Raw genomic sequence first — 15,180 nt, 5'->3', positions numbered from 1 at the left:
TGATCTTGAGTATGGTTAAAAATGTGTAACTAAAGAGCGTGGGGAAGGCTAACTTATTCCACCAGATAAATGTGGAAATAATTCACTTTTCAGCAATTCCCACGGAGAATGAATGAAAATGATTGATATGGAAAGCTTGTACATTAGAGTCTATACCAGAGAGAGAAATTATTAGTTGACCACACCTCCTATTTCTGAAGATCCTGTAGCCCCATTCATTTGTTCATTCACCTATTAATCCATTTATCAACTGTATACAAAGCAAGGGTTACGGCTTGAATTGCATCTCCCAAATAGTTATGTTGAAGTCCTAACCCCCGGTTCCTCATAATGTTCTCTTATTTGGAAATTAGGGTTGTTGCAAATATAACTACTTAAGATGAGGCCAGGCTGGGCATGGTGGCTCACGCCTGTAAATCCCAGCACTTTGGGAAGCTAGGGTGGGCAGATCACCTCAGGAGTTCGAGACCAGCCTGATCAACATGGTGAAACCCTGTCTCTACTAAAAATACAAAAATTAGCTGGGTGTGGTGGTGCACGCCTGTAATCCCAGCTACTGGAGAGGCTGAGGTGGAGTATCACCTGAACCCGGGTGGCGAAGGTTGCAGTGAACCAAGATCATGCCATTATACTCCACCATGGGCAACAAGAGCAAAACTCCGTCTTGAAAAAAAAAAAAAAAAAGATGAGGCCATAGGAGGATGGCTCCTAAATCCAATATGACTAGTATCCTTGTAAGAAGAGGAAAGGAGAACAGAGACATTGATAAACAAGGGCAGAAGCCTATATGATGATGGAGACAGAGTGAAGTCTCTGCAATTGCAAGGCAACGAATGCCGACGATCAGTGGCCACCCCCAGGGCTGGGAAGAGGCAAGGAAGGAAACCCCCTACGGGTTTCAAAGGGAGCACAGCCCTGCCGACACCTTGATTTTGCTCTTCTTGCCTCCAGAACAGTGAAATAAATTTGTTTTCTTAAGCTACTCAATTTGTGGCAATTTGCTGCACAGCCCTCGGAAGCTAATGTAGCAAACAACATGGGGAGGGGAAAGAGGATATTTGGGCTTTGGAATCAGAGAGGTCTGGGTTTAAATTCTGTGTCCATCATACTAGTTGTGTGATCCCAGATGCACTATTTAATGTGTCGGAATCCTGCTTTCCTTACCCATAGGAATGAAGAAAAGAATACTGCCCATGCCACAGAATCCTCAGGACTGTTAAATGAAAGAACATGTGCAAACTACTTAGCACAGTTCTTGGTACCTACGAGACATTGAGTAAAATGTTACTTCCCCTTTAAACATTGACCGTAGTCCACGCCCTGAGTTAAATATGTGTCGCAAAGTTTAAAAGAGCACCATTTGTACCCTAGAAAGAACTAGAATTGGGGGAAAGCCAAATAAATTGAATTTTTTTTGTCTCTCCCTGACATTTCCCTTCTAGATGTCTGTTAGGGATGGTGAAATCCTCCACTTGGTGCATCAAGAGAGGAAACCAACATGAACTCTGTTACGCCAGACCACTTACATGGCAGACCCAAGGTAGGGACTGTTTTATTCTCATTTCCACCACAGGGACATCTTTTCCACTACAGTCTAACCTGGATTCGGGACTCACTGCAGTGTGTTCCCGGCTCAAGTCTGCCCCAGCCTCTAGAGGCACCACAACCCTCCAGCAATGCTTGGGCAAACCTGGCGTTAAGACGCCCCTCCCATCTCAGGGCCTTCACCCCACAGCCTTTCCGCAGTCCACGGAACACTCTGTGTGCTGTTTCCAGTTCCCTCGGCCCTCTCTCTTCATCCAGCCTCTGTGTGGCAACCATCTGCACAGGCTTCACATAGCCTTGTCCAGGTTCCCATTACAGCACCTCACGCAGCTGACCGGTGCCTCTGTTTCCCATTCTAGGGCCTGGGCTTCCTGGGGAATCTATTCACACAAGCATAACTGGTGGAGCCACCCTTGAGCTAAGAGATTGGGGATAAATGCTTCATCCTGTGTTCTCAGGACCATGGGTTGACATGCATGTCATAAGCTCCACAGAGGAATCCACAGGATCTAGCATCCTTTGCCCTTACTAATTGCCAACTAAATAAAAAAAATGTTCCCTTCTCTGCTCCCTAGAATCATGTTTTCAAACAAGTATTTGTCTCAAACTCTGCTTTCAGGAAATCCCGAAGACACACGGTACCGTCATTTTTCAAGGTGTAGATCAAATATCCAGAAATGGAAGCATCGCCCCGACCCATTGCCATTTCCACAGCACGCTGTACAGAACATTGCAGAGACAGCCTCGCTCTCCAGGTTTCAGGGGGCTCCAGCCTCTTGGATGCGCAGGCGCTCAAGCCTTGCAGCTGCACCTGCCACCTTTTTTTTTTTTTTTTTTTTTTTTTGCAAATCTGAGTAAACTCAGAATTTATTGAAGAATATAGAAAAGAAATAAATACATTGTTTAAGCCAACACTACCCATCTTTCTTTTCCACAGAAAGTTTTACTTCGTGGATACCAGACAGTATTCGGGAAAAAGAATATTTTGTTCTAGTAACCGGAAAGGTGGTGCATCTGCCTTTCATGGTGCACCGCAAGATCACAGACAGCAAGAATTCAGATTCCAGTAAGGTGTCTGGCACATGGAAGGTCAATAAATACAGCTGGTGCTCCACATCTGTGGGTTCCACACACCAGATTCAACCAACCTTTGTGAAGATGGCCAGAGGCATGCCATACTGGTCCTCTTCCAAACCGGAAATGAGCCCACGTATCAGGACCACCTGCCCCGTATTAGCTTGAGGTTGTACAGTAATTGGAAGACTCTCTGAAGGGACAGAGTCCTTTGGAAATAAGTTTGTCTGGTCTGATCCCAGCTGTTCCCTTTCTTTCAAGTTGGGGTCCTCTAAAACACTAGGATCCAAGGTTTCCCAGTCACTTTCTGAAGACTCTGGAGATGGGCGAGATGGAGGTTTCAAATATTGATTGGTATCATTGGGTTCCTGCCCTTTGCTGCTGTCTTCTCCTTGGAGCAAAGGCTCTTCAGTCTTCATGACAGCATCTCGTTTCATGGAGCCTTCACCACACTGCTTTTTCACTGCAACTAGTGAGTTCTACCAGAAGAGCCCATCGAAAGAGCCTGTATCTTATTCATTGTTGATTCCTAGTACCTCATTCAGCAGTGTCATGACAGGTGGTCAGAGAGAGTCTGTTAAATGTATTCCTTGGGTTACAACTAGAAAACTTGGGGTGTGTTCTCAGTAGCCTTGGCTCTGGTTTTAGCCCACTGAGGCCCCTGCCTTCCCCTTGCCTTTCCCTCCCCTTCCCCTGACACCCACCCTCAGGGTCTTGGGAGTTTCTTACACCCAACCTCCGGGGTGACTGTTGATGTCTTGCTTCTACTCACCACTTGGCGACTTCTACTACACAATGTCGAGTCACCTCTATTTCTCTCCTCCTATCAGGTGCTACACCTCACAAAGAGGGCTCCTGAGAGTCTCCAGATCCTTTCTTCAATGAGCTTGAGTCGGAAACTTGTAATGGTTTGTGTTGCCGATGAAAGCATTTCTTCCTGGAAAGGTGCTGCCTACATAATGTCAAATGAAATATAAGAATCAACATAATTCCAGTTGTTCATGATATAATATTAAAGGCAATGATGAACATACAAAACCATACACGCATACATGGTTTGATCTTTTTTGTGTGTGTGACAGGGTCTCACTCTGTCACCCAGGTTAGAGTGTAGTGGCGCAATCACAGCTAACTGCAGCCTTGACCACCCAAGGCTTAGGTGATCCTCCTGCGTCAGCCTCCCCACCCGTGCCCAACGCCTGTCCCACAGGAGCTGGGACTACAGGTGCACACCACCACATCTGGCCAATTTTTGGATTTTTAGTAGAGATAGGGTTTCACCACCTTGCCCAGGTTGCTCTCAAACTCCTGGCCTCCCAAAGTGCTGGGATTAGATTACTACAGTCATGAGCCATAGCACCCAGCCCACAGTATGCTCTTAACACACCTACTGCTACAAAATCATACACATAGGAAAAGCAAAAGGCTTTTTACAACTCCTGCAAAGCAAAAATAAAATAATAATAAATAAATTACAGTTACTGGAAAATAATCAATCACACCAAAATGTTATCTTTGGTGGTGAGATTATATGTTTTTCTTCATTACTGTTTTGATATTTTCTATTACTTTAAAAAATAGGTTCTATGGTACATGAACCTATTCTAAAAAACGTGTCTATGGTACAAAAATAGATATTTAGTGAAAAGAAAGTCCCCCTTCCACCCCTCTTCCCCATCTACCTGGCTCCTTTCTTCAGAGGCAACCATAGTTACCAGCTGCTTGATCACACACACACACACACACACACACACACACACCATGCATTTACACACAATATATTTTATACAAGTGGTAGCGTGTTATATACATTGAATTTTTCTGAATCAGGACATTTTTAATACAGTCTTTTTAATAGAGACTATGCATACTATTCCATCGTATGGATATATCAAAATTTAATTACGCAGAGCATGGCAGCTCACACCTGTAATCCCAGAACTTTGGGAAGCTGAGGCAGGCAGATTGTTTGGGCTCAGGAGTATGAGACCAACCTGGACAACATAGCAAAACCTCATCTCTACAAAAGCTACAAAACTTTGCTGGACGTGGTGGTGGGCACCTGTAGTCCCAGCTACTTGGGGGACTGAGGTGGGAGGATGACGTGAGCCTGGGAAGTTGAGGCTGAAGTGAACCAAGATCGCACAACTGCACTCCAGCCTGGGTGACAAAGAGAGACCTTGTCTCAAAATAAAAATTTAATTAATGTTTCTGTAAATAATAATTTTTCATATGTACAAGCATAGTTGCAGGATAGATGACTAGAAATGAAACTTGTTAACTCAAAGACATGTGAATTTGTAATTTTGATAGTTTGGCAAATGTCCCTGCATGGAAGATGCATCCATGTATATACTCCCATCAACAGCATGTGAATGCTTTCATACATTTTTTTTGTTTTTTTCAGACGGAGTTTCGCTCTTGTTGCCCAGGGTGGAGTGCAATGGCACGATCTCAGCTCACTGCAATCTCTGCCTCCTGGGGCTCAAGCGATTCTCCCGCCTCAGCCTCCTGAGTAGCTGGGATTACAGGTGCCCCCCCACCACACTCAACTAATTTTTCTGTATTTTTAGTAGAGACGGGGTTTCCCCATATTGACCAAGCTGGTCTCGAACCCCTGACCTTAAGTGATCCATCCTCCTTGGCCTCCCAAAGTGCTGGGATTACAGGTGTGAGCCACTGCGCCTGGCCCACATTCTTATTAGTGCAGTAGGTTATCAAATTTTAAAAGAAATCCTTACCAACTTTATAGGTGAAAAAAATGGTGTTTCATTGTAGCTTTAATTTGCCTTTATTTTAATGAAGTTGACATCTTTTCAAATGTGCAAGAACTATTTGGATTTCTTTTTCTGTTTAACTATTCCTGTTCCTGTTCTTTGCTCATTTTTCTACTGGACTGTGGGTTTTCTCTTATTTTTATTTGTCTGTATGTTAAGGAATGTAGCATTTTCCTACCATACGAATTATAAATATTTTTCTCAGTTTGTTCTTTATCTTTTGACTTTATTGAGGAATTATTATTTTATTTTTGTTTTCCAGAAGTTGCAAAAGGTTTTAATAGGTTAAAATTTATTATTCTTTTTTTAACGAGTCAGAGTTTTGTGCCAAACTTTCTTTCACATGAAGTTATAAACTCTTCTCATGCCTCCTAGTCATTTTATGATTTCATTTAAATCTTTCATCTATCACAATCTCCTTTGGCACTAGTTATAAGGTAGGGATCACCTTTATTATTTCTTCAGATGGATATCCACTTGAACCAACATTATTTATTGAATAAGCAAAATTCTCACATATACTTAAACCTATTTCTGAATTTTCTTTTTGGTTTTAATGGTCTTTCTATTCACATCATTCTATATTTTTTATTCTATTTTTTCTACTCACATCATTCTTGTTATCTGAGGACTTACAATAGGTTTTTATGCATGGCAGTTTTAACTTTCCTTGTTACTTTAATTTTTCCAAAATTTTCCTGACTATTCTTGGTAATTTTTCCAAATGAAATTTAGAACCAGCTAGTTTAGTTCCCCAAAAATACCCTTTTGGTATTTTTATTGGGCTCACATTACATTTATAGGTGAACCATCTTTGACAGCTTTATGATGTTAGGAATCTAAGAACATGATGTTTCTTTGCATTGTGAAGCCGTCTTTTATGTCCTTCCGTCCCATTAACATTTTAAATTATAGATCCTGCATGTTTCTTAAGTTTATTCTTAGGAATTTTATTTTTTGTTGCCATTTTAAATGGGATCTTTTCTTTCTTTATATTTTCTAACCAGCTATTTTCGTAGATGTGAGTGCTGTTTGATTTCCACATTATAAATGGAATTTATTGAATTCTGTTTGAGTTTGTAGTGTTTTTACTTGATTTTCTTTTTTCCGGGTATACCAGGGAACCTCTAAACTATAACCTATGGGTCAAATTCAGCCATGGCATGTTTTTATACAGACAAGAACCAAGACTGGTTTTTACATTTTAAAAAGATGGTTAAAAAAAAGAAAAGGAAAAGAAAGGTATGTGACAGCGACCACAGGCAGCCCAGCAAGTCTACAATCTTTACTATCGGGCCATTTGAAGTAAGTGTCTGCCAACCCTTGACATATGCAATAATGTCATTTACAGGTAATAATAATTGATCTCTGTCTTTCTAATTTTAAGCCTGACTGCTGTTTCTTCTTTCATTACATTTTCTGGTTCCTGGATAGTAAACATCCTTGTCCTGTTCCGAGATTAACAGGATTCCTTTTCATATTTTTATACTTAGGTGGATACTTGGCTTTTAGGTGTGATAGGTGTATGCTCTCATAAAAAAATAGTTGTTTGTTTTTACTTTCTTAAGCATTTTACAAATAAGAGATGTTTAGTTTTATTTTCAGCATCTATGTAGAATTTTATCTTTTAATCTATTAAAATGAAGAATTATATTAAAGATTCGAAAAAGTGGCTGGGTACGCTGGCTCACACCTGTAATCCCAGCACTTTGGGAGGCCAGTGTGGGCAGATCACGAGGTCAAGAGATCAAGACCATTCTGGCCAACATGGTGAAACCCCGTGTCTACTAAAAATACAAAAATTAGCTGGGAGTGGTGGCACACGCCTGTAATCCCAGCTACTCAGGAGACTGAGGCAGGAGAATTGCTTGAACCCGGGAGGCGGAGGTTGCAGTGAGCGGAGATCGCTCCACTGCACTCCAGCCTGGCACCTGGTGATGGAGCAAGACTCTGTCTCAAAAAAAAAAAAAAAAGAAAGAAAGAAAGATTTTTAAAAGTATCAACACTTTCTTTAGGTATTCATAAGTGAAAATGGTTTGCTTATTTTTATTTAAAGGTTGTCAGGTTAACTTGACCCATAAATATAACTGGAAGGCTTTTCTTTCTAAAAGTCAAAGATACAGGTGCCAAGAATTTAAAGAAGAAATAAATTACAAGATTTATTATAAGAAAGAGAACTCTTCTGTTCCATTTCTCATCTCATCTCCTAGTCCTTAGAAACAACTTTTGAGTCTTTTGGTGAAGCCATTTCTTTTGGTATTTACCTTCACATATTTAAATAATAGTTCATACTTCCATCTTGAATTTCTGCTTAGGAATTACTTATTAAATTCCTACAACGGAAGGTGAGAAATCAGCTTTCTTTTTGCACCAACTCTACCGCAACACAGAAATACATTTTTGGCTTCACTACCCTTCCAACACAATTACAATTACAATATTTTTAGATCAATATTCAAAATTAACATAATTATATATTATGCATTCATAATTTAACCATATAACACATTATGACCTAGTTTATTTTTATACATTTTTGTTTTGTTTTTCCAATGGTTATCAACTGCCTTTCAGTTCGTTTCTTTGTTTAGTTTTCTATTTATCTATAGCGAATTTACCCCTCTGGTTCTCAGTCTGTTCAAATATATCAAGTATTTCATCAGTTTCATCTTCTTGAAGACATTGCTCTCTTGCAGCTTTCTAACTGGCTCCACAATTTATTGGTTACTTTCTAGGCTTGGTGCACAAGTATAATCCCAGAATATGCCTGCCGAAGCACCCTGGGAATTTCCTTTGACTTTCTCTTTTGTTGGATTCCCTATTTCCTTGATCCTGTGAGTATTGTTAGAATACAATTTGACTTCTATAATTGATAACTAAAATAGTCGAATAAACAAGATAGAAATTCTCTCTTATGTAGTAGTCTGGGCATAAGCAATTCAGGACTGGTGGGTGGTGTACTTTACGGTCTCATCTCAAGGCTGTTGGTCTGACGTGTATGGTTCAAGATGTCTCGCTCACCTGTTTTTACTTTAGCTTATTAGAGAGAGAGAAAGAGAGGACATGGAGGACATATCCGTTTAAACTCAATACCTGGAACGTAGCTCACTTCATTTCCATGATCATATCTCATTGACAAAGAATCTAGTCACATGCTGTATCTACCTGCAAGGAAGCCTGGGAAGTATCATCTTATTAGCACTGCCAGATGCTCTGTGTAGACATAGTTAAGTCTATCATTACAATAAAAGAAGGAAAATATTGAGAGAAAAGTAACAGTATTTGCCATGACATGCTTTCCTTAGTTTACTTTCCCTTTTTAGAGCACCTCTTAGTATCTCCTGAGAAAGAATACAGGGGAGGTAAAGGTTTTGAGATCCTTCGTGTGAGAAATATCTTAATTACTTTCTTCACTTAATTGATAGTCTGGATAGATATAGAATTACTGGTTGAAAATTATTGTTCTTCAAAATTATGAAGGCATTTTTCAATGTTTTCCCAAATTTCAGTGTTGCTCTTGAGAAATCTGACGTTTGTTTTTTTATTGAGCCTTAGTTTATAGTAATCTGTTTTCTAATCTCTAGAAACGAAGGATATTCTCTAATTCCTCAGGAGCTCTGAATTACAATAACTTGGTGTAAATTTATTTTTGTCTATGTGCTAGTCACTCAACAGGACTTTTCAATACGGAAACCCATGCATTTCAATTCTAGAAACGTTTTTCTAGAATTATTTCTTTGATAATATCTGCGTCTACATTTCTTTTCTGTTCTCCAGTCTGGAACTCTTATAATTTGGGTGTAGGATCGCTTTGATGTATCCTCTAATTAGGTTATTTTTCTTCCTTATTTTCTATTTCTTTGCTTTATTGCTTAACTTTAGACTTTTTCAACATTGTCTTCAAATTTATCTACTAACTTTTCATTTTTGCTATCATAGGTCACTCTCTTTCACAGTGGCATTGGCTACTTCCTCCAGAATAAAGTTAAATAACGGTGAAAATAGTGGAATACTGATTCTGCTCTCACCCTTTTGGGGAAGGTTTCCAGAAATTTTCTGCTACACATCCTCCTAGTCCGTTGATATGATAATTTTAGCTGTCTATCAAGCTATCACCGTTATTTCCTTCCATTTCTTCTCAAAGTCACTTTAGCAGTAATCCCTAAACAACACATGAAAAAATAGCCTTCCTCCAATCACCCCTAGCACATTTTATGTTTCTACCTGCTTTATTTTCTCTAAAGCACTTACACCAGGCACACACTATTTAGTTTCTATCTCCTTCCTTTGAAAGGCAAGGACAGTGAGGGTAAGACTTTTTTATTTGTTTCTTTAGCGCTATATTGCAACACACATAGTAGGTACTCAGTAAATATTTCTTGAATAAGTAGTTATATACATAATTACTTATCATGTTAAATGTATTTCCAGTTTTTTCTGTTTTACTGACAGATAAATTCCTTCCAATGCCTGTTTAGCATCCATGGGAAAGGTCATATTTTTTCTTTGATCTATTAATCTGGTAAACTGCATTAATAGATATCCTAATTTTGAACCATCCTTACATTTCCTAAATTGACTCTAGTAGTAGTGTAATAGATTTAGTCATGGTATAGTGTATTTTTAATGTGCTTGTGGTTTATATTTGTTAATGTTTTATTTAGGATTTTTGCTTTGGTGCTCAGGATTTTCTCATCTATGTTCATGAGGGATATGGGTCTATAGTTTTCTTGAAATTTCATTTGTCTCATTTTGGTATCAAAATAATGCTAGGCTCACAAAATGAGTTGGGAAATGTTTCCTTCTATTTTCTGGAGAAATTGTGTAGAATTGGTATTCTCTAAACATTTGATATAATTCATCAGAAAAAATCATTTGGACCTGAAGTTTTATTTCTGGGAAGGTTTTTAAGTATAAATTCAATTTTAAAAATAAATACAGGGCTATTCAAGGTATTTATTTCTTTTGGGTGACTTTTGCTAGTTTGTGGCTGTCAAGAAATTTGTCATTTCTTCTAAGCTGTAGAATCTATGGGCGTGGGTTTGCTTGAAGCATTTCTTTATTATTCTTTTAGTATCTTCAGAGTTGTGGTGGTATCATTCCTTTTTCCTTCCCAATACTGGTAATTTATGTCTTCTCTTATATTTCTTTTTCAGTATGATCAGAGGTTTATCAATTTTATTGATCTCCTCAAAGTATCCATTTTTTGTTTATTGGCTTTCTTTGTTTGTTTTCAATTATACTGACTTTGGTTGAGTTTATTATTTTCTTCTTTTTAACACACGCATTTAAATGCTATAAATTTCTCCCTGAGCACCACTTTACATCCTATAAATTTGAATATGCTGTATTTTTCCAAAATTTAGTCCAAAATATTTTATAGTTTTTCTTGATATCTCCTTTTAATCCGTATATTATTTAGAAATAAATTAATTTCCAAATATTTGGAATTTTTCAGATATCTTTCTGTTATCAATTTCTATTTTAATTCTATTATGAACAGAGAATATCTGAGGTGGGTAGATTAGACCTGAGCTCAGGAGTATACAGGATTTACATTGTTTTTTTAAAGTCTCAGAGTTTTTCTTTATGGCCCAGAATATGATCTGTCTTCGTGAATGTTCCATGTGCACTTAAAAATAATGTTTATTTTAGATTTATTAGAGTGTTCTATAAATATCAATTAGGGTAAGTTGGTTCACAGGTTGCTCAGTTCTTATATTGTCTTGCTGATTTCCTATTTATTTGTTCTATTGATTACTGAAGAAGTAGTTTTGAAATTTCTAAATATAGCCAGGCACAGTAGCTCACACCTGTAATCCCAGCACTTTGGGAGGCTGAGGCAGGTGGATCACCTGAGGTCAGGAGTTCAAGACCAGCCTGACCAATACGGTGAAACCCCGTCTCTACTAAAAATACAAAAATTAGCCGGGTGTAGTGGTGTGCATCTGTAGTCCCAGCTGCTTGGGAGGCTGAGGCAGGACATTTACTTGAACCCGGGTGGTAGAGGTTGCAGTGAGCCGAGATCACACCACTGCACTCCAGCCTGGCCGACAGAGTGAGACACCATCTGAGAAAACAAAAAGCAACAACAACAAAAGAAAGAAATTGCTAAATACAATGTGGATTTTAGTCATTTTTCTTTCTTCCCCTCTTCACCCCCTCCTTCTTCATCTAAATTACACTCTAAGTATTAACATGTAATTCTGTTGTCTTCTGACCTGTACTATTTCTGACAATAAATGATCCCTTTCCTTCCCCCCAAACCCCACTCTCTAGTTCTTTTGAATATTTTCTCTTCTTCACTGAGTTTTAGCAATTTAATTATAATGTGCCCTGTGTGGTTTTATTTCTTATAGTTGTGTGTGTGGATATTTGTTTTTGTTTAGCTCGGGGTTTGCTGAGATTCACGAAACTGTGAGTTCATAGTTTTCATCAAATTTGGAACATTTTTGACTACTGTTTCTTCATGTACTTTTTCAGCTTCTTATCCCCTTTCTGAAACTCCAGTGTTAGGTTTTTTGTTATGATGATGGTGGTGGTCACTGAGGATCTGCTCTTTTTCTGGCAGTGTTTTAAAATCTTTATCATGAGGTCAGGAGATCAAGACCATCCTGGCCAACACAGTGAAACTCTGTCTCTACCAAAAATACAAAAATTAGCTGGATGAGGTGGTGCACGCCTGTAATCCCAGCTACTTGGGAGGCTGAGACAGGATAATTGCTTGAACCCGGGAGGCAGAGGTTGCAGTGAGCTGAGATCAGGTCACTGCATTCCAGCCTGGGCGACAGAGCAAGACTCCATCTCAAATAATAATAATAATACTAAATAAAGTAAAATAAAATAAATTCTATATAATGATCTTCACTGAGAGTTGTTTTTCTTTTTTGTTTTTTGGTGGGTTTTTTGTTTTGTTTTGTTTTTGCCGTGCTTAATCTGCATTCAAGTCTCTCCAGTGAATTTTTACTTTCAGATATTGTATTTCTAAGGTCTAAGCTATACAAGTTACTTACTTTCTATGTCTTCCATTTCTTTCCTCTTTGTCTTTATCTTTTCCTTTAGATTTGATATTTACAATAGATGCTTTGAAGGTCTCAGTGGCTAATCTCATCCTACATGCTGTTTCTGGGTCTCCTTCTACTGACTAATTTTTTTCCTGGTTATGATTCATATTTTCTGGCTTCTTGACATGTCTAGTAATATTGGATTGAATGGGCAGATTGTGGTGACAAAGTTGTTGAGTGTCTGGATTGTGTAGTCCTCCTTTCAGAGTATTTCTTCGTTTTGTCAGACAGTTTAGTTATTTATGGATTAGCTTGATCCTTTCTGAGCTTGTTTTTAAGCTTTGTTAAGGTGAATCTGAAGCAGCCTTTTCACTAGAACTAATTTAACCCTACTACTAAAACATGACCCTGCTGGGGATTTTACTGGAGGTCTCAGGTGTTAAATGAGGTTTCTTTCTTTCTTTCTTTTTTTGAGACTGAGTTTGGCTGCGTCACCCATACTAGCGTGCAGTGGGGCAATCTTGGCTCACTGCAACCTCTGCCTCCCGGGTTCAAGTGATTCTCCTGCCTCAGCCTCCTGAGTAGCTGGGATTACAGGCGTGCACCACTACCTCTGGCTAATTTTTGTATTTTTATTAGAGATGGAGTTTCACCATGTTGGCCAGGCTGGTCCCAAACTCTTGACTCTCAGGTGATCCATCCCCCTCGACCTTTCAAATTGCTGAGATTGTAGGCATGAGCCACCAGGAGTAGCCTTAAATGAGATGTTTATTTATTTGTTTATTTTTATTTTTTATTTTTTTGAGGTGAAATCTCACTCCGTCACCCAGGCTAGAGTGCAGTGAGGCAATCTCGGCTCACTGTAAGCTCTGCCTTCCGGGTTCAAGCAATTCTCCTGTCTCAGCCTCCCGAGTAGCCAGGACTTGGGACTACAGGGACAAGCCACCATGCCCAGATAACTTTTTATTTTTAGTAGAGATGGGATTTCACCATATTGGTCAGGCTAGTCTGGAACTCCTGACCTCAGGTGAACCTAAAGTGCTGGGATTACAGGTGTGAGCCACCTTGCCCAGACCTAAATGAAATTTCTTTACACTTACCCTGGGAGAGGTTTAATGTCTCCCAGCTCTGAATGAGCGCTGAGACTTATTGGCTCCCAGCTTCCAGTAGTCATTCTTTCCTGGCGGTTTCCTTTATCTGGTCTCATGAAGTTTTATTTTATGCATGTACAGCTTAGTATTCAACCAAAGACTCAATGGAATCGCTATGTAGATATCTGGAGTTCTTTCTCTACAGAGCTTCCTCTTCTCAATATTCTGCCCACAAACTCCAGCCACCTCAACCTCCCCAAACTCTGTTCCTCTTCTTCGTGCTGTGGTTCAGATAGAAACCAGGGAAATTGTAGGGTTTACCTCATTATTTTCTTTCTTTCGTGGATCACAATCTTGCAGTACCTGTTGTTTAATATGTGAAAACTGCTGTTTCATATATTCAATCTAGTTTTCTGGTTGCTTATAGAGATGGGTCAAGTTTGCTTCCACGCATTCCATTGTGGCCAGAAGGTGGAAATCTCTGGAGATTTTATTGGAAACATACTAAACATGCGTATCAAATCTTCCATCCCAAAGATATTTTTTGTCTGTTCACACATTTGGTGTTTCTTTAGTATTATTTATTTAAGAGTTAATGCATAAAGCCAAGCATGGTGGCTCATGCCTATAATCCCAGCACTATGGGAGGCCGAGGCAGGAAGATCACATGAGCTCAGGAGTTTGAGATCAGCCTGGCCAACATGGCAAAACCCCATCTCCACTAAAAATACAAAAAATTTAGTCGGGTGTGGCGGCATGCAACTGTCATCCCAGCTATCCCAGAGGCTGGGGCATAAGAATCACTTGAACCTGGGAGGCAGAGGTTGCAGTGAGCTGAGATCCCACCACTACATCTCAAAAAAAAAAAAAAAAAAAAAACCCCACAAAAAAAAAAAAAAAAAAAAAAAAAAAAAAAAGAGCTAGAGCTAATGCATACAAATATCAGAAAGCAATATACATTAAAATGTATATTGTGAAACGTTCCCCTCCCATTTATTCTCACAAATTCCCTTCTACTCCAAATAGGAAACCATTGTTATTAGTCTTTCTGTATATCCTTCCAGATACAGTTTTAATGTGAAAACAGGAAGACAGAATGCACTCTTCTGCACTGCAATTTTTTTGTGTAATAATGTGTCTTGGCATTCTCTTTATAGAAGTATAACAACATTTTCCTCATGGTTTGTTTTTCATAGCTGATTGTAATTCATGTTAATGATACTTCATAATTTGTTTTAGCAGTCTCTTATTGATGAACATTTATTAAAATTAAGAATTTCACAAGACTGTAGGGTAATAAATCAATACACAAAACAATTATAGATTATTATAAATATTTGAAAAGTTTTTGAAATACTATCTAATCCTCTGTCTCACTATCTATCTATCTATCTATCTATCTATCTCTCTCTCTAACGTCTATCAATCACCTAAGCATTCTTGAACTTTCGGCTGTTTTCTTGAGATCTGTCTTCCAAAGATAGCTGCTATCTATTCTCTTCTGCTGTTTGGGGTACTTTGATGGAAACTTTTGAAAGCAGTGAATAATGGAAGTTTATTGTTGAGTCAGAAGGAATTAGGGCTGAATGTCAGCTCTTCCACTTTCTCAACCTCTCTGAACCTGTTTATATTTTCTGATTTTTCTTGTGCCATTTCAGTAACTTGGGTTTCTCAAAAAAAAAAAAAAAA

Source organism: Cebus imitator, unplaced genomic scaffold, assembly GCF_001604975.1.
Source record: "Cebus imitator isolate Cc_AM_T3 unplaced genomic scaffold, Cebus_imitator-1.0 Scaffold187, whole genome shotgun sequence".
Lineage (NCBI taxonomy): Eukaryota > Metazoa > Chordata > Mammalia > Primates > Cebidae > Cebus > Cebus imitator.
This window is presented reverse-complemented; position numbering follows the sequence as displayed.